Consider the following 21,971-nt stretch of genomic DNA (forward strand, 5'->3'; position numbering starts at 1 on the left):
GAAGCGACATATTGACAGGCAACTGAGACAAGCGGATAAAAAAAAAAAATTCTTACTTTTTGATAAGTTAAAAAATTTCCTAGAGGGGGAAAGCATATGTGGGATATGTGATCTAACCTACGTTTTTTTGTGTGTACAACACAATATCATTAGCTTATGATACATTTTTACATGTTCTATTACTTGAAAACGTGCATATCTGGCTGTTTTTAGCTGGTGTTCACTGGGAATTATTTATTATTATGTTGTGTACGTCCTTGGAAAAATTATCTGATATCCAAGTCATATGAAGCACGCCTCTCACAAGCATGTGACAGGAACAAGATACTAACACGCCGTATTGACCCGTAGATCCATGTTTTGGTCATTGATAGCAATAGATCACTGTTTCTGACACAGTGCAGCATGCAAAACAATCTAATTCACAACCAATTCATGAAAAAAGAGAAAATGGGTATAGTAGGGTTGTGTACAAGAATCGAATCGGTGCAATGGTTAGAGAGGTTAGACCGTCTCTTTGCTTTTTGTCCTTCAGAAAAGTATCTAATTTCTCTAACACGGACCTCTGTACTATAATCAGATGATTACAAAGTTGTGCTCCTAGGGACCAAAGAGTACAGCTGCCACCATGCATACAGGGGCAGAGGTACATTATGGCCCCCCAAATTTTTTTAGAAACCCTCTAATAGTTGGTAAATTTATATTTCACCCCATTTTTTAATAGCCGGTCCCACAAGAATAAAGCTTGGCCCCCCTCCTTCAACACATCAACCAAATTTGGATCCTAAAATCCTAATTTTTCACAATTTGTCTTTTTTTCATTCATTCTCTCAACACTCCAACCATATCTCATGTACTTTTATTAACTTCTTATAATTTTTAGTTTTAGTTCCATTTAGAAGATTTATTCATTTTTTTCTAAAAGGATAAAACTTATATATAGTATATTAAAGTCCCCAATTAAACCCAACTATATTAAACACAATTGTTCTTGAAAATGAAAATAATGTTTGTGTTTTATTGGTCATGGTAAATAGGTGGTTGAGTTTCATTAGGAAATGTAATATACTATACTTAAAAATGTATCGTATTTAAGTTTTTACCTGGACCCCCCAAACATAAATTCTTGACTCTGCCCTTGCATGTATGTTCTCTCTCTCTCTCTCTGAGAAAGAAAGTAAGTGTAGCTGTAGCCACCACCATGCATGATTGATGCACACCTTCTTTGGAGACTGCTTCAAGAAGTTACACATAGGAAGGTCATGAAAAAAGTAGTCAAAGTAGGATAGGTGCTCTTATTACGAGGGTTAAATCTTTATTATAAGGGTTATTACTGTACAAGTATAAGTGTTTGTGGGGTGTAGGGGGTAAGAGCCGGGATTCAAATCTTCAAGAGGAAGCTTCACACGTATATACACTTAGATTAGGCTAGAATATAATTTCTGTCTTATATATAAAAATAAATAAATAAATAAATAAATCTTTATTACAAGGGTTAAGTCTTCTAAAAAGCCTAAGAACTACTGGATCTTCTAAGGATTTATATACAAATGATCTCATAATTATTCTCTGGTTTATTCTTGATTGTGTGTGGTTCTTTCCTTGTAGAATAAGCCTTTATTTATACTTGAGGCATTGTCAGTAATGCCCACTTCCACTTTTCGTGTGTTGCTTCTCGATAGATCTTCCCTGCCAAGTGTTTCACGGCTAACAAGACTTGATAACCTCTTGTAACTGATTTGAGGGAATTGTTCCCTTGTTGCTTATGGCTTCTTGGCCTGTGTTATTATGGTTGAATATTTTCTACTACTGCTCGAGGTAATAGTTTGTAACTTCTTGGAGAGATTTTTTATTTTTTATTTGGAGAAACTTCTTGGAGAGAAAATTGAATCGTCTTTCCTTTTTACATTGCTTTTACGGTTCTACCCATTCCACCACATGTACCCTTAATAAATTAATTATTTGGCCTAACATTAGGGAGATAACATTAATGATTAAACTACAAGATTATAGATTTAAATAAATATAGTATATGATAGGTTATATGTGCTATATGCCTCTATATATATATACTAGACTTATCACATATGTTTTGCAGGTTTAATAATTCTCTTTTCTATTAATGTGTTTTGTGGTTTAGTGTTATAATGTTTAAAGGTGATATATAAATAATTGTGTGTAATATTTTTTTAAAGAAAGAGATAAGGTAACATGAAATAATGTTTAAAAATGAGATAGAGATAATGTCCTAAGTTTTAGACTAAATGGAAGATAAAGGAAAAAGCCTAAAACTTAAGAATAGTAAATTACTCTTTTAACCAATTTTAGCTATTTTAGAGAATTTAAAAATTTGTGTGAGGGTATTTTATTTAGTATGCAAAATGTTGAAACCTAAGCAGGGAATTCTGTTGTTATTATTTACTAGACTTGTTACACGTGCTTTGTGCATGCAATAAGGATATTTCTTATTTTTTATTTTGAATTTAGTGAAATAATAATTAAAAGTGCAATAGAGATAATGTCCTAAGTTTTAGAATCTTGATAAAAATTTGAAAGTTTAAAACTTAGGAACTCTTTTAAAAATAGTAAACTACTCTTTTAATCAGTTTGCATTTTTAAATCTAAAATTATTCATCTAAAAGATAGAAGTATTTTAAAAAATTTAAGAATTTATGTGAGGAAATCGGTATAAGTATTATATGTCCGAATAGTTGTCTAAGAGAATAAGACATCCTCCACGACCCCGATTCAATCTTTTGCCAAGTTGAAATCTTAAAAGCAAGCACAATATTGTGTTCTAAATCTTTTACACAAGCTTGCCTTTCGGTTGAATTGGGATATGTAGCCCAAGATCGATGCATGATAGTTGAATGGGCCTATGTTATTTCCCTTTTTTATTTATTTATGTTAATGAGTCCGAAGTGATAAATGTGACAACTGACAAGCGAGAAACATTAACCTCAGAATCGTGTGTCTGTGATGATTTTACTTGTTAATGACTAATGAGTCCTAAACTTCCACTCCTGAAAGAAACAAAAACAAAAATTATTATCAAGATTACAAGATCATTGATTTTTACGTGATTCCAAATTAAGGGGCAATGTTAGAGAGAGTAGAGATAATCTTTTTCACAAACTTACATAGATTATTGATATAAGTTTAACCATCTACAAAAATGGTTAGGGTAATATACCAATTTCATTATTATTTTTATGATACATCGATCAAAACAATTAAACTTCGTTAATATGGTTTGTAAAGTAATTATTAACATTTTGTTTGCTTTAATGAAAAATTTTATGTGAAGATAATTTTTCACATTTTTCTGTGTTTGATAGTATCAACTATCAAAAAATATTGGTTAAAAGAAAACCATCTTTAATCAATAGAAAATTCTATTAAAAATATGACTTATTTTTAGATGTTATTTTTTACTAATTTTTTCTAGAAAACAACTCTATCTCACACCGCAATGCTTAAGTCTAACAAAATAAATTAAGATGGTTTCAAGTTACACATGGTGTAACTCTTTAGAGTTACACTCTTTTTACACCATTAGATATAAGTAGATCTAAAGGTCAAAATTATGAACCTATTAATATTGATTACCATATCATTTATTATCCTTTATTTTTTGAATTTCATATCAGTGTTTACTCCTAAAACTTTTTCACATTATCTTTCTTCTCTCATCCTCCTACTCAATATGGTCGTCACGAAAATACGTAATTGTGTTTATAGTTTGAGTTATAAAGATTTGTTTTGTTTGTATAAGTGGCAAAATAAGTTTTAAGTCTAGGACCTTTTTATTTTATTTATTTATTTTTTTTTTGAATGCTTAAGTCGAGCCATCTAGGACTTTGAGATCACAAAAGAAGCCTTTGAATCGGTTTCAAGCAAGGGAGTCGATTCCGTATCGTACGGCCGGTATATATCGTACCAGCAAGCAAACCGGTACATATAACTCCCTTGTTTCGTACTGGGAAAAATACTAGCCATGTACTGGCCAATTTCGAGCAATACCGGTCGGTACAAAAAAAAGTTTTTTTTATTTTTTTTATTTTAAGTTTTGTAATTTTTGAATTTTTGTTAGGCAAAATGGTAACTTATTTGCATTAACTTATTAGTATTATTTATTTTCTTAGTATGCAATGGTAACTTTAAGCTTTATATTTTTTATATTGTGTTTTTTTTTTCTTTTTCTTTTAATTGATACTAAAGTCTAAAACCATGAATAATTAGTTCTGAATTGAGGAAATGTTTTATGATATATATATATATATATATATATTTATAAATATAAAAAATAGCGGTAAACCCGAAACGGTACACCGGTATTAATTGATATCCGAAATATATCGTACCGCTAACCAAATTGGTATAGCCTCCAGTACGGTATTGACTCCCTTGGTTTCAAGTCTTTGTATAACTTGGAGTAGAGTGGTGTTTTCCTCTGAGGATGCAGTGACACTGAATTTTTTAATGTAGATTTGTAGGGAACTAGTACTAAAGTCTTTATCTAAGATGCAAAATTCTTTTTTAAACTATTCCTAAGGGTTATGATATGGAAATTCAAAAAATATGGAAATAGAGACAATACATGAAAATAAAAAGTTTAGGTATTTTGGTTGAGATTTTTTTTTTTTTTTTTTTTGGGAGAAACTTGGTTGAGATGAATGTAAGCAAATTTTGGGAATAGAGATAGATATGGAAATTTAAAAAATAAGGGATAATAAATGATATGGTAATCAACATTAATAGGTTCATATTTTTGATCGTTAAATCTACTTAAATTTAACGGTGTAGAAAAAGTGTAACTTGAACCCATCTCAAATAAATTATAGGATAATTCTTTGTTAACCACTTGGGACTTATAAATACCCTAATTAAAGAAAGGTAAGAGGGTTTTTTGATTTCGTTGTTGAAAATTTCAAAAAAATAAAAATAAAAGATTGATTCCCAATTTCATATACAGAAAAATGAAAAATGACAAAGTAAACAACTAATTTCCCAGTGAGGGTGCATTTGTAAAACTAAAACCCCAGTGTAGCTAAAGCCCAGCAACGATTTGCACCTTTGTTCTTTGTAGAATTAAAAGAAAATAGAGAAATAGAAGATAAGCAAGGCCTCCATTCTCTTCCAACCATACTACTCTCCTTCCACCAATTTACTTCTTGGGGCCTCCAAATTCCCCAGGGGTCTCTCTGGCTTTCTTTCTATCTAAATCATTGCTAAACATTATTGATTATCTTGATTTCAAAATCTCTACCTTTTAATTTTATTTTGAATGATTTTTTTTTTCTCAATTTTGAGCTAGATGAGTGGTCATGGATATTGGACAAATATTTTTGATAGTATATAGTTTATCAAGAAATAAAATTTCACAAATTATTGTGGTATTAGAATGACATCCCTTTTGTCATAATTTTATTTGAATGACCAAAATTCATATTTGGATTTTTAATTTATAGAAAGTTTTTAAAAATATTTGTGCATACCAAATACCAGAAAACATTTTTAAGTTCATTTTCATGGTTGCTATCAAATACAAAGAAAATGAGATAATTATTCAGAAAATATTTTTTAGAAAATAATTCATTTTTAAGAAAACATTAATGTCGAAACAAAAAGTGTAAGGGTTTTGTAACTCATGATTATCGTTGTCTCATTTCCTTTATGTTGTAATTATCAAATCAATAGAGAGAGAAAAAAGAAAAAAAGAAAAAAAAAAGTCGTGAAAAACTTTTGTTCCTAGACTTATTGATTCGAAAGTGATTGGAAATTGACGTTAAGGGGAGTATAACATGCTAAAAACTCATATAATTCTTCCTTCACTATCAGTAGAAAGATATAATTTACCAAATTTAAGTAGATGAGTTGTACTTCTCATGGCCTGTATCTCCTCTAGAGATACCAGACATAATTCAACCGGCGATAAACGATGGTAAACACTCCATGTTATGCTCTATTTCATTGGTGGAAGAAATCAGAGGGTTAGTCTTTAGAATGAAGTCCCACAAATTTCCAAGTCTTGTGGCATGTCAGTATTAATTTTCAAACATTTTTGGAACAAGGATTATCATTAAGTGGTGGCTGCATGTAGTCATAAGATTTTTACACAACTTTTGTGAAAAACTTTTGTTCCTAAACTTACCTATAAGAGTAAGGTACTGTACCGTGACAATTATACCAAAAGTAAAAGTTGTGGTCCATAAATTTATTTATTTTTATCTAGTTTTCAAAAAATAAATAATAAAAATCTAGAAGAGTTGAATAGTCAAACAAAAGTAAAAAAGCGTACTACGTTGCTTTCATAGTTTTATGTTAGACTGAACATTCAACCATATTACATAGCAAGGGTCTACACTGATATATTTTTGAATATCTTTTATTGATATATAACATCTCTTTCTTATATTTTTTTCTAAATTTATGTAGTTGATAATTAACTTAGAATAACACATGCAAGTACCCAAACATGTTGTTTTCAACAATGCTTATAATGGGGACTTTTACAGAGGAGGTATCTCATAGAGTGGCCCTGAAAGACTCTCATTTCATAGCATGTGAAACTCGTAAATGTTGAAGTCTCACCCACTATGAAAGAGTAGTTTGTTTGAATGTGGTTTCGTATTATTGTTCCATTCCACATAAGATACTACCAAAAACCATACTCAAAAGTGTTTGCGAGGACCAAAATTGAATTGATTTACAAATTTTCTTTATTGGTCAATTTCCTATTTGCGTGTACAAGCAAGCTGTTCCATAGATGAAAGCAAGCCCTTCAGCTATTTATTTTGTCCACAAGCTCTCTCACTTTCAAACAGGGACGAAGCTAGGAGTTTGATTGAGAAGGGAATTGAAGGGGGGTGAGTAGGGGCCAGAGGATTAGAAATTTCTGGAATTGAAATTTTTTTGGAATTGGGATATCAATATTTTATGGAATTGAAATATCAACAAAATTTTAAATTGAGATCAAGATTTTTAGTTTTATTATGGATTGACTAATGGAATGGAAGGGGGCTAGAGCATTAGCATTTTTTTGGAATTGGGATATCAATATTTGATAGAATTGAAATATCAACAATTTTTAGAATTGTGGCCAATATTTTGAATTTCATTCCGAATTGACTACTAGAATGGAATATTTCGGTATTAGTGTATACTAATACACCGTTTTTAATATTAACATCGAATATATATATTGACATGCACACCCACACGGCTCACGACATTGTTAAACTAAATGAAAGTATAATTTGTAATGGATTAAATATAATGTTCTAAAAGAAATCAAATAAGATGATTAGATTGTTATTAAAAATAGGGTCCGATTACATTAATCATCCATTTTAGGAAACTTTTTATTGAAAATTGAAAAGGTTGTAAAAAAAGTTAGTCACTTTTTTCATTTTCTCATACAAAGTTTCATGAAATAGTTTTCTAATGTATGCCTTAATGTATTTTGTAAACTATATGACTAAAATAACTTTTTCTCTAACCAATTTAACTTTTTTCTTTTTTGGATTTAGCTTACTTCGAGTACTTTTTTAACCGAAATTTTCTTTTATTTTAATGAGAAACTGTCATATCATCCATTAACTAAATAAAATGTAGACATTAAAACCCACCACCACTTGCCATTGTATGTATAAAACAAAAGGACATATCCAGTTAAAAAAGTACTAGAAGTTAAACCCTTCTTATTTTTCTCATTTGCTTGCACGGCTTCATTAGCATGTCTCTAAATCTGCCTTCTAATAATCTTAATCTTTTTTTTTTTTTTTCAATGTGCCTCTTTTATTTTTTGTTACATCATGTTCTTCATTTTGTTCTCACATTCCTTTCTCTCACTGTGCCTCTTGAATATTACTTTAGTCAAACTCAATTCATCATATTTTTCTTATTTGTTTTAAATGAAGACAAAGAGTAGTCTGGGCGATGGTTCACAGAATAATCATAAATTTATTTAGGTCCGAAATGCCAGAACTGAGCTCAAGAAGAGATCAATGATGACCAAGTTTAATGTTTTTTGGGTTAATTGAACCTTAAATGTTCCTATAGAATTTGAACTGGAGAGTTGAATTAATGACTGGAAATTCTGATGCTTAAGTGGGTCGAGTTAATCACCTTAAATAGCTAGAGTGAACAGGACATGACCTAATTAAGACTTTGCAACAGAGATAACATAAAAGAGTTGGGTTATGAATGGTCCTCTTAGGACAAAACACACGAACAGAATTGTAAAGTATAAATGGAACCACTAGCTTTGTGGTGTATATGTCTGGTGTGGATGTAATAAACCTACACCATTCTTCAAAATCTCAAAAGTCTTCACCATCTTTGGATGATTTAAACCATTTGTATGTATCTTGGGCAGGACCATGCATAATATTCATTTATTAACATACAAAACTTAGTCCCAGAAGCGACATATTGACAGCCAAAACTGAGACAAGCAGATAAAAAAGAAAAATTCTCACTTTTTGATAAGTTAAAAAAATTTCCTAGAGGGGGGAAACCATATGTGGGATATGTGATCTAAACTACTTTTTTGTGTGTACAACATGAAAATTTTGTTTCTTGTAGAATATCACTAGCTTATAATACATTTCAACTTGTTCTAGTACTTAAAACGAGCAGATCTGACTGTTTTTAGCTGGTGTTCACTGGGAATTATTTATTATTAATCATGTTGCGTTGTTGGGAAAATTATTATCTTATAGTCTTTAGAATGAAGTCCCACAAATTTCCTAGTCTTGTGGTACGTCGGTATTAATTTTCTCAACAGTGGCGGTTCCATGATTTTTTTTCTAGGGAGGTCAATAGTGTCTTGAGCTAGGATTTTGTTGTGGGGAGTAAAAAAATAAAATGATTATTACCTTTTTTTGTATATACAATTGTCATATTACATATAATAATCTAACATAATATTTTAAATAGTATACAATACAACAATACTGTACAATAGTCTTAAAAAATTATTAATAGTTTAAAGATCGGTAAGAAAACAACAATTGAATGCATAAATAAATAAAAATAAATAACTGACCATAATATTTGTCAAATTAATAATAATTTATTATAATCATATGTAATATCAATTGAATAAAAATATATGATAAAGAAGAATAGTAACACACCTAAGAGTAACTTATATAAGATTTTGCTTTTGAAATGTATGAATTTTTAGCCTCACACGTGGTCATTCTCTTGGAATTTGAGCAAGCACTAAAAGACTTTTTGGACTCGAAAAACTATAGAACACTTATCAAACTACTTAATTAAATAGAAAGAAAACATAGAAGGGAGAAAGAGAATGAGAAAAGAATCATAGATGTAAATACAAATCAGTTGGTTGTACAAGTGGTGTGATTTTTTGCTGATGAAGAAGAAAAGTGCAGGAAAAAACCGTTTCATTCTACCATCAATGGTAAAATAAGCCAGATTCCAAAGAGAAAGTTTATTTATTTTGTAACAAATGAACAATTTTAAGAGCAATGCTACTGACACAACATTTATGCAATAAAATCTGGATGGTAAGTTGTTAAAGATATGTAAAAAAGTGATGTCACTTATGAGTTTAGATAAAAAGTCAATTACAACTTGTCACTTAACTTTTATTGTAAAAATATTGTGAAAATAGCACTAAGATGATCATATTTCATATTAATTTATTTCAATTGGGTTTAAACAAAATTTAGGTTCAAGGGGTTGAAAATTTTATTTTAGGAGTAAAAAAAAATTATATATATATTTTTTGGGGCCAGGCGGGGGGGTTCATTTGACCCCTAGGTTGGCTGTAGAGTGAGTCACCCCAGATTTTCAAACATTTTTGGTACATGGATTATCATTAAGTAGTAGCTGCAGTCATAAGATTTTTATACAAAGTGGAAGTTGTTAAAATATAAGCCCAATGGACTTAGGCCCATGATGTAGAGTTACTTATACATCACACACTGTCTACCTATATATAAGGCAAACCATTATACTTTGTTATTCACAGTATTAAGAGAAACCATTCAAACCAACCTAACTTTGATTTCAAAGGTAGAAAGGCTTCAACTGTTAACAACTTATTTTCTATAAGTCCCCGAAATGTTTCTTAGAAGATAATTGCAAAGTTTATGGCTTCAAAAGTGAAATCACCCACCAAAGATCATTTGCTCTTGACAAGAATCCTTTGTTTCCCGATTGAGAAATTCAAGATTAACACCATAGCACAAGAGGTGATTTACTCTACTTAAAAGAATGCATCTTAACCACCTCATTCTAAATTTTGATTAACGAATCCACATTTGGTTTTTTAAATCCCAAGAGAAGACCACATATCTCACCCTTTCTCTTCAATTGGACTCTTAGTACTTCTGTATATAGTTCTATTATTATGATTCCTTTATACCAACTGAGATTTACTAAGAGAATCTCTTCCATTGTATCATGGTTTGATTTCAGAGTAAGTGTTTTTCTTTACAAAGAAAAATACTAAATGTACTATCAATATTATTACAAAAGACTTACAATTTGACATGATAATGAATATGTTTGATGACACATCAACAAGAAAATAAATGAAATTTTCAATTATTTTTTTTTGTTACATTTAAAATTTAATCCATCAGTTATAGACTTATATGTAATAAAATTTATGATAACATTAGCTAATCTCCTTTACAAAAATTATCATTGGATTGTTTGTGTTATTTTGGTTATTAGAATTTCGATTTAAACAATTAACTCCCAAGATATTAGGTTTGTGACAAATCCAACCTTCTATTAATATTCCTAAAAAAAATACTAACAAATATAATCACCTTTACATTTTTTTCATCACATCATCAATAATTTTATCATGTGCAAACTATGTAATTAGATTCATTAGACTTTACAAAAAAGACTAACATAATGTTTGATTCGTTAATAATGGTGAAAATTATGTAACTAGATCCATTAAACTTTAACCAAAAAAAAAAAGAAATTAACATAATGTTTGATTAGTCAAAAACATTATGTTTAGGGAGTTAATTATCTCTCCAAAAAAAAAAAAAAAAAAAGGTTTGCAGGCAAATTCATGCCCAACAAGAGAGTGATACAATTTTTAGGGGGTCTAATCCATCACTACTTTGGGCTTGCGCTGGTCAAATGTCGGGTCCAGTTGTATTCGGCCCTTTAGTCCCAATGTTTTTAACCAAAACGTGGTAAAGTTGTGGACTTCGGTTTAAGTCTTTTTTCCCAATCACAGGCCCACAAAAAGGAGCAGAAACAAAAAAGAAAATTATTGCTTTTTTTTTTTTTTTTTTTTGGGTAGAATAAATTATTGTTTTCTTCTAAACTTTAAACACAAAAAAAAAAAAAGGAGTTCCGGTTAACTTAATTGGTAAAGTTTCTTATCATTGAATAAAGATTTGAGATTCAATCTTAACCTACATCAAACCATACGATGAAACTATCTCTAATGAAAAAAACAAAAAGAAAAACGGATCATTCCACCAAGCAATGCCTTTACAATATTTATTATTTAGAGACAAACTTTTTTTTTTTTTTGGTGGGGGGAAGGAGGTGGTGGGTTGTGATAAACCAATTTTAATACACAAAACATTATAAGAGTTCAAAAAGTATAATTATTTTTCTAGACATAACATTTTTCTATAATTATTTTTATTTTTATTTCCTATTATCATCTAGTCTCCTTAACAATTATAAAAATATTTTGTAAATTTTGTTTGTGACTCTAGAATTATTGCAATTTGTTTATGTCTCATGCCATTTTAATTAGTGAGTCCCATATTTTACACATAATAATAGTAATAAACTACTTAATGCTCTTTAAGACACTAAAACTTTCTCTATTTTTTTTTCTCTTCCATCTATTGGTGTTTTTATGATTCCAAACTCTAGATTTTTGTTATGAATCCAAATTTTAAATACTGATAAGTGTAGAAAAAAAAAAGTTCAATTCTATATATTTTGATCAAGTGAACCTATATACTATTTTGTACGTATATTGCTATACTCTTAACACTTTTAGATTGACAAAATATTATGATTTACATTTATATTAGATTTTGTTTGACAATTACATTAGTTTACAATTATTTATTTATTTTGTTATAAATATTGACTAATATTTTTTAGATTAGCTTTATTTTAATCTTGCCCCCTAACTCCACCACTGTTTGAATGGGCCTATATCAATGGGTCCAAAGTGAGATTAATGTGATAACTGACAAGCTCCAACCTCAACCTTAACCTCAAAAATTGTATGTTTGTGATGAGTTTATGTGTTAATGAGTCGTAAAATTCCAAGTCATGAAAGAAACAAAAACAAAAAGTATTATCAAGATTACTAAGACCATTGATTTTTCTGTAATTTCCAAGGGGCAATGTTAAAGAGAGAGAATTTTTTTCACAACTTGCTAAGATATCAAGTCATAAATTTAAAGGTTCAAGTATCACGGCACCATTTGAGCGAATTGATACCTCCCAAGCACAAAATGCACGGAAAATAAGGGAAGGGCATGGGTCGAGTTAAGCATATTTTGTATGTAATAATTTTCAATCATCTCAAAAGAAAAAAAAAAGTTAGAGTAATATAATTTTTATATTGTCCCATATCATTATTATTTCTAAGATATATCCATCACAACACACTTTGTTAAATTGTTAAGAGTTTTATAACTCATTATTGGCATTGTCTTAACTGTACCGTGACAATTATACAAAAAAGTAAAAGTTGTGGTCCATAAATTTCTTTATTTTATCTAGTTTTCAAAATATAAAAAATAAAAATCTAGAAGAGCTGACGCTGAATTGTCAAAAACAAAAGTAAACAAGCGTACTACGTTGCTTTCATAGTTTTATGTTGGATTGAACACTCAACCATATTACATAGCAATGGTCTACACTGATATACTTTCGAATATCTCTGTATAGATATATAAAATCTCTTTCTCATATTTTTTTTCATAATTTATGTAGTTGATAATTGAGTTAGAACTCTAAGACATGCAAGTGCCCACATAAGGTGCTTTCAACAGTGCTTATAATGGGGACTTTTATGGAGGAGGTATCTCATGGACCAGCCTTGAAAGACTCTCCTTTCATCCACATAGGGTGTTTTCAACGGTGCTTATAATGGGGACTTCTATGGAGGAGGTATCTCATGGAGCAGCCTTGAAAGACTCTCCTTTCATAGCATGTGAAACTCGTAAATGTTGAAGTCCCACCTGCTGTGAAAGAATAGTTTGTTTGAATGTATTTTCATACCATTGTTCCATTCCACATAAGATACTACCAAAAACCATACTCAGAAGTGTTTGGGAGGACCAAAATGGAATTGATTTACAAATTTTCTTTACCAGTCAGTTTCCTATTGGCTTGTACAAGCAAGCTTTTCCACAGATGAAAGCGAGCCCTTCAGTTATTTATTTTGTCCATAAGCTCTCTCACTTTCAAACAGGGACGAAGTTAGGAGTTTGATTGAGAAGGGAGAAGGGTGTTTTCATCCACATAGAGTGTTTTCAACAGTGCTTATAATGGGGACTTCTATGGAGGAGGTATCTCATGGAGCAGCCTTGAAAGACTCTCCTTTCATAGCATGTGAAACTCGTAAATGTTGAAGTCCCACCTGCTTTGAAAGAATTGTTTGTTTGAATGTATTTTCATACTATTGTTCCATTCCACATAAGATACTACCAAAAACCATACTCAGAAGTGTTTGGGAGGACCAGAATGGAATTGATTTACAAATTTTCTTTACCAGCCAGTTTCCTATTTGCTTGTACAAGCAAGCTTTTCCACAAATAAAAGCGAGCCCTTCAGTTATTTATTTTGTCCATAAGCTTTCTCACTTTCAAACAGGGACGAAGTTAGGAGTTTGATTGAGAAGGGAGAGGAGTGAGTAATTGAGATAATATTTTAAAAAGCTCTCTCACTTTTAAGTTTAGTGAAGTAATATTTAAAAGTGAGATAAAAATAATGTCCTAAATTTTAGAATCTTGATAAAAGTTTGAAAGTCTAAAACTTAGAAACTCTTTTAAAAATAGTAAATTACTCTTATAACCGGTTTGTATTTTTAAATTTAAAATTATTCATCTAAAAGATAAGAATATTTTATAGAGTTTAAGAATTTATATGAGAATATCTTAATATGCAAAATGATGAAATCCAATCAGAAAATTCTTTTATTAACCGTATAGATATTATGTGTCCGAACAGTTGTCTAAGACAATAGACGTCCTCCACCGGCTCCCATTCAATCTTTTGCCAAGTTGAAATCTTAAAAGCAGGCCCAATATTGTGTTCTACATCTTTTACACAAGCTTGCTTTTTGTTTGAATCGGGATATGTAGCCCAAGATTGGTGCATGATAGTTGAATGGGCCTATGTTATTTACCTTTTTTCATTTTTCTTGTTTTTTTTTTTTTTTTTTTGGTTCATGAGTCCGAAGAAATATAAATGTGACAACTGACAAGCGAGAAACCTTAACCTCTAAAATCGTGTGGCTGTGATGATTTTACGTGTTAATGACTAATATATGAGTCCTAAATTAAGTAAACTTCCACTCCTGAAAGAAACAAAAGCAAAAATTATTATCAAGATTACAAGATCATTGATTTTTACTTGATTCCAAAGGGGCAATGTTAGAGAGAGTAGAGACATAATTTTTTTCACAGACTTACATAGATTATAGATTTAAGTTTAACCATATAAAAAAATGGTTAGGGTAATATCATTTGTATATTAGCCAATATATTTATTATTTTTATCACACATCCATCAAAACAATTAAACTTTTGTTAATATAGTGGTAAAGTAATTATCAACACTCAGTTTGTTTTAATGAAATATTTTTTGTGACAATAGTTTTCCATTATTTTTTTTTTTGGAGTTTGATAGTATCAGAAAATATGGGTAAAAAGAAAACCATATTTAGTTAACGAAAAATTCTATTAAAAATACGACTTATTTTTAGATGTTATTTTCTGCATTTATTATTATTATGTTTTTTTTTAGGGAAACAACTCTATCTCACACTGCAATGCTTAAGTCTAACAAAATAAATCATAGGATAATTCTTTGTTTACCACTGGGGATCTGTAAATACCCTAATTAAAGAAAGGGAACAGGGTTTTTTTTTTTTTTTTTTTTTTTTTTTGCTGTGGAAAATTTCAAAAAAATAAAAATAAAAGATTGATTCCCAATTTCATATACAGAAAATTGAAAAATGACAAAGTAAACAACTAATTTCCCAGCGAAGGTGTATTTGTAAAACTAAAACCCCAGTGTAGCTAAAGCCCAGCAACGATTTGCATCTTTGTAGAATTAAAAGAAAATAGAGAAATAGAAGATAAGCAAGGCCTCCATTCTCTTCCAACCATAATATTCTCCTTCCACCAATTTACTTCTTGCGGCCTCCAAATTCCCCGGAGGTCTCTCTGGCTTTCTCTCTATATATCTAAATCATTACTAAAAATTATTGATTATCTTGATTTCAAAATCTCTACCTTTTAATTTTATTTTGAACGATTTTTTTCTCAATTATGAGCTAGATGAGTGATAGAGTTAATTGATATTGGAAACATATTTTTGATAGTATATAATTTATCAAGAACTTAAATTTCACAAATTATTGCAATATTAGAATGACACCGCTTTTGTCAAAATTTTATTTGAAAGACAAAATTCATACTTGGATTTTTAATTTATAAAAATTAAAAAAAAAATTGTGTATACCAAACTCTAGAAAACCTTTTCAAACTCATTTTCATGATTGCTATCAAATACAAAGAAAATAAGATAATTTTTCAGAAAATAATTCATTTTTCAAAAAACTTTAGGATCCGTTTCGATACTGCTTATTTTGTTGAAAACTAAAAACTAAAAACACTGTAGTAAAATAATTTTTAAATGTGCAAATAGTTTCATGAGATCCATTTTTAATGAAAAAGTTGTTGAAAAAAGAGGTTTGTGGGTCCCTTGAACAGTACATGAGACCCACTGGTGTGACACATTTCTGTGAAATATTTGTTGGCCAAAGAGATAATGAGTCTGGTGCACAATGCACGGGACCCACTAATAGTACTGTGTCCTACGTGAAACGCAGGTCTCAATTAAAATAAAAAAAATAAAAAAAAATAAAAAAAAAGGAAAATGCAAATGCAACGTGGAGAAATGCAATCCAAACGCATATTTAATGTCAAAACAAAAAGGATAAGGTTTTTGTAACTCGTGATTAACATTGTGTCATCTCTTTTATGTAAAGAAAAAAAAAAAAGTCGTGCAAAACTTTTGTTCCTAAACTTATTGATTCGAAAGTGATTGGAAATTGACCGTTAAGGGGTGAATAACATGTTAAAAACTCATATAATATAATTCTTCCTTCACTATCGGTAGAAAGATATCATTTATCAAATTTAAGTAGATGAGTTTTTTTTTTTTTTTTCCATAAAAGAGCAAGCACATAACGGCCACTTATATATATATATATATATATATTTTTTTTTTCTGAATTATAATGGCCACTTATATATCAATAGAATCAAACTCATACCGTAAAGTCTACACCTTTAAGAATAAGGTTACCAGGCCAATTATATCAAAAAGTAAAAGTTGTGGTCTATAAAATTTATTAATGGCGTTTTCAAAAAATAAAAAACAATTGGCCCACGTGGCTACGGATATACCCGCTTTAATCCACGTGGCTTTCATGTTTTTTTTTTTGATGAACTGAACACTTTATTAAAGAAGAAAAAATAACCTACAACACCTTACTGGACTCTCTCACAACAACAGAAGAGAGATAGTCCGGGCAAAAACCACAGCCAAAAGAGCCAAAAAAAATTACAAGATAAACTTCATTTTGCTAAGATGTGGGTAGCCTGATTACACAGCCTAGGAACCCACAACACAAACACGTTACCATGGAGAGCAAGCAGTGACCTTAAATCAACACAAAGCGACCTAATTCTCCAAGGAGGAGGTAATGTCAAATTTGAAAGAAGTTGGACAACAACTTGAGAATCAGATTCCACAAGAACAGAATCACCATCCAGATATGTTGGATTGAAGTACACTTAACATATTGCATAGCAATGATCACAATGATACATTTGCGAACGGGTTGTGCTTATTACATACAAAATATTTTATATAATTTTACACCACTTAAAAACAGTTGAAATTGTAAAACAATTTAAGTGCAACAAATATTTCCCATTTGGGAATATATATGTATAATCTATTTCATATAGTTTTTCCTCATTTATTGAGTTAATAAGTTAAAACTTTACAGTCGTGGCTTCTGGAATTTTTATTAGGGTGATCCTTAAAAAGTATAAATTATACAATCTAATAAAAAAAGAAATTCATATATTGACAAAAACAATAAAAAAAAACATGCAAATATATAAAGTTTACAATTGCCTTCTATGAGTTTTCATATTTTGAAATCAGTGCATGATAGTTTTATTATCAATACTATAAGTTATATCCCTTTCAATGTTCACAACCAAACAATCATTCATTTACTGAATATAGAACAAATTATAGAGCAAAATTTAATTTTATTGGCATAAAAAAAAAAAAAACTATGGGTGTTCCCAAAATTTTTTTTAAGGGTAGACAAATAAAAAATGGGGACTTCTATAGATTGAGGAGGGATCTCATAAAGTTGCTTTGAAAGACTCTCCTTTCATTGCATGTGAAACTCGCTCTTAGATGTTTTGGTCTCACATGTTGTGAAAGAGTAGTTCATAGAACGTGATTTCTACAGATTCCATATAAGATATTTTTCTGATTCCATGAGCATCATACGTAATTGTCTCCAATGTCTAGTATCTTAACATATTCGTAATTCATGGTCCTCATGGATACTGCCAAACCATACTCAGTAGTGTTTGGGTGGACCAAAATTGAATTGATTTACCAATTTTCTTTCCCTGTCAGTCTCCTTTTTTTGCTTGTACAAGTAAGCTTCTTCTTCCACTGATGAAAGCGAGCTTTAATTTTTGTTTGTTTATCCACTATCTAGCTCTCTCACTTTCAAGGAACTGGAGACCCTGAAGTGGGTCGAGCTAATCACCTTAAATAGAGTGAACAGGACTTGATCTAATTAAGACTTTGCATATATATATATATATATATATATATATAAGAGTTGGGTACTGAATGACCCTCTTAGGACAAAACGGCCACAAAAACACAAGCACAGAAATGTAAAGTATAAATGGTAACCCCTAGCTTTCTTGTGGCGTATATGTCTGGTGTGGATGTAAGGTATAACCTACACCATTCTTCAAAATCTCAAAAGTCTCCACCATCTTTGAATGATCGATTTAAACCATTTGTCATGTATCTTGAGCTGGACCATGCATAATATTCATTTATTAACATGCAAAACTTAGTCCCAGAAGTGACATTGACAGACAAAATTCTCACTTTTTGATAAGTTAAAAAATTACCAACTGATCCTAGGGGAAAAAAGAAGAAGAAGCATATGTAGGATATGTGACCTAGGGTGCGTTTGAATACCACTAATTTTGCTGAAAATTGAAAATTGAAAATAATAAAAAAATAATTTCTAGATTACTATTCACACTAAAAACACTGTTCATTTACCTATTTGCACTATTCATGTCCCATGAATAATGCAATAGGCGCTAGTTAAAAAAAAAATAAAAACTTAAAACGTGGGACATTGACGCTGAATCCAAACACCTTCCTAATCTACTTTTGTTAGAGTCATATTTTTTATGTATCGGTTTATTATTTGACAAGATACACTTTACTTGTAATTGGGTAGATCTAAGTTGGGTTTAATGTATCAATAAGTGTGTGAAGTTTACTTTACAAGTGGTATCATTAAAGACATAAGGATTGATCCAAAAAATAAGTGAAAAAAATCAGTTTCATTAAAGCTTGACACTAGGCTTGACACTAGCATTTATCGAAGTTTAATGAGAGAGCTCGACACAAGCTCGATCTATTGAGACTAACAAATTAAGAATTCTCAAATATGAATTTCAGCCCATTATGACTTAAATGATTAGGGTTTCTCTCTCTACAACCCTACTCATACAAAATGATTATTTTAAAAGTCATCAAGTACGAAAACAGAGACTCAGAACTCATATACTTTGTGAGAAGCTACCGTGTTTGTGCACCTTAGGGTTTTGTAACCAAATACTTCCTGATCTTCAACGTCTTTGAGGTGAAGAACTTTGCAGTCAACAACAATTAATTAAGTTGCTAGAGTTAGTCACATACTGGGATTTGTGCAAAAGAGATACTCACAGATTGGAGATTTGTGCAAAGCGAAGAAGTCTACTACAATATCAAGTCCAGTTAGATATTGAAGCGAAGGTTCAACTATAGGATGGTATTTTGGGATATGTTAGGATAGTGGTAATATTCATCATACTTATAACTGTTTGATTATTGATTAGTGGATTCTTGGGAGTGGTGACCTAAAATTCACCAAGTGAGATTTTTGTCTTGCAAGAGGTTTTCTTTATTCGTCAACAAATTATCGTGTTATTTAATTTCCGTTGCATATTAGTTTATTTGGTGATTTGTTGGTGCCTCCACGTTTTGCATGTAATTTGACCTAATTAATCAACTTGGATAATTGAATTAACCAACCGGGGTCAATCTATAACTCAAAAAGTGGTATTAAAGCAAGCACACTCCAATTAGGTTTTTAATCTATGTTGTGTGATCCATTGAACCCTGTTGTCATGGATACAAATTACATGAACAAATCTTTTTCTAATAGTCTCTCTTGTGATACTACCATTGATGTTCTTCAGTTTCTCAGGACATGTAAGTCTGACACTTATTTGAAACTGATGTTTTTGTTGGTTGAAAAAGATTTGTATATGGATGATTTGTTAAGATTAGTTCAAGTGATAGAACAGTTGATTCTCGAAAAATGTAGACTTCAAAGAAGACTAGATTGTCTCAAAAGGTGCATCCGCAAGGCTGTCGCTAAAAGAAAGATAAAGGCTCGGTTAAAGTTATCCAACAAAGGTTACAGAGAAAGAACCTTACCATATGACCTGACTAATAAGCATGAAGAATGTTTCATGATGCATACTACCCTTAAAGTAATGGACACTTGTCTGTGGTACCTTGATAGTGGTTATTCAAGACATATGACTGGAGGTCGTTTCCTTTTTAAAACATTTGAACCAAAAAGGGGTGACAATGTTACATTTGGTGATGGAAGCAAATCCTAGATAAAAGGAAAAGGAATTATCTCCTTGTCAAGATTACCTGACATTGCGGATGTTTTATATGTAGAAGTGTTGAGAGTGAATCTGCTGAGTATAAGTCAAATCTGTGATCAAGACTTTATGGTATTATTTTCCAAAGGAAAATGTTTAGTACTTAATGAATTAGGAAAGCAACTTATTGGTGGGATTTGAACTCTGGATAATTGCTACGATCTTGTTCCAAATGCTGAAATAGTCTGTAACAACATTTAGATGCCTAATGAAGATTTATGGCATCAAAGGATGGGACATGCAAGCTACAAACAACTGTCAATTATGTCTAAAAAGGAAGCTTTGTTAGGCATTCCCAAACTTGTTAAAGTTGAAAATGCTGTTTGTGGACTATGTCAACTTGGGAAACAGGCAAGAGCTCATCATCATGCTACCTTGACCATAGCCACAGCAAGACCACTTGAACTACTCCATATTGATCTCATTGGCCCTGCTAAAACTGAATCTTTGGGAGGTAAGAGATATATCATGGTTGTGGTGGACGACTTTATCAGATTCACGTGGGCAATTTTGTTGAAATTTAAGTCTAAAGCTCCTCAAAAAATAGAGATCTTGTGTAGAAGATTGTAGAATGAGAAATGAGTGATTATAAATCGTCTTCAGAGTGATCATGAAAGGGAGTTTGAAAACTCTCAATTGGAGCAATTTTGCACTAAAACAGGCATAGCTCAAGAATTTTCAGCTCCCATTACTCCTCAACAAAATAGAGTAGTTGAGTGGAAGAATAAAGTCATTTAGGAGATGGCTAGAGTATGATGCACAACAAGGATGTTGCTAAAAATTTATGGAGTAAAGCTGTGAACACTACATGTCACATTGTGAACAAAGTGTACTTCAATCCAAGAACAAAGAAAACTCATATGAACTATGGAAATGAAGAAAACCAAATGTCAAGTATTTCAGAATATTTGGTAGCACTTACTTCATTTTGAAAGACAGAGAAGATGTGGGAAAGTTTGACACACGTAGTGATGAAGGACAAGAAAAGTAATGGAGATTGTGAATGTTGCGATCGATGAAACCTCAACTTCCACCACATAAAAGGAGGTTGATCAATTGCCAAAATCTGCTCTTCCTCTAGCACCTAAAAGTGACAAAATTGAAGATGATCCTTCTCCTTCTACACCAAGTGCTGCTCAATCATCTGATAAAACTCCCATTGAAGATACTCTAGATTTTACCATTCCTTCTTTACCTATTGGTCACATGGAAAGAGAGCCTTTGTCAAGAGTTGAATCATCCTCCAAATGCGATTATGGGGAATATGAATGAATTAAACTTGAAAAAGCAAATAGTTGATAAGTATGTGGCTAACTTTGTGTCTTATTCATGCTACTTGTCACAGGTTGAACCTACAAAGGTAGAAGAAGTACTTCAAGATGAAAATTGGGTGGAAGCTATGCATGATGAACTTTATTAGTTTTAGAGAAATGATGTTTGGACTCTTGTTCCAAGACCAGAAGGTGTTAACATCATCAGCACAAAATGGATTTTCCGTATCAAAACTGTTTGGACTCTTGTTCCAAGACTAGAAGGTGTTAAAGCCAAATTTGTTGCTCAAGGCTACACTCAAGTTGGAGGGGTTAATTTTCATGAAACGTTCGCACCCGTGGCTCGTATTGAATCCGTATGAATTTTACTTGCTCTAGCTTGTCATCTTAAATTCAAGTTATATCAAATGAATGT

This window comes from Quercus robur, chromosome 4 (genome assembly GCF_932294415.1).
Source record: "Quercus robur chromosome 4, dhQueRobu3.1, whole genome shotgun sequence".
Taxonomy (NCBI): domain Eukaryota; kingdom Viridiplantae; phylum Streptophyta; class Magnoliopsida; order Fagales; family Fagaceae; genus Quercus; species Quercus robur.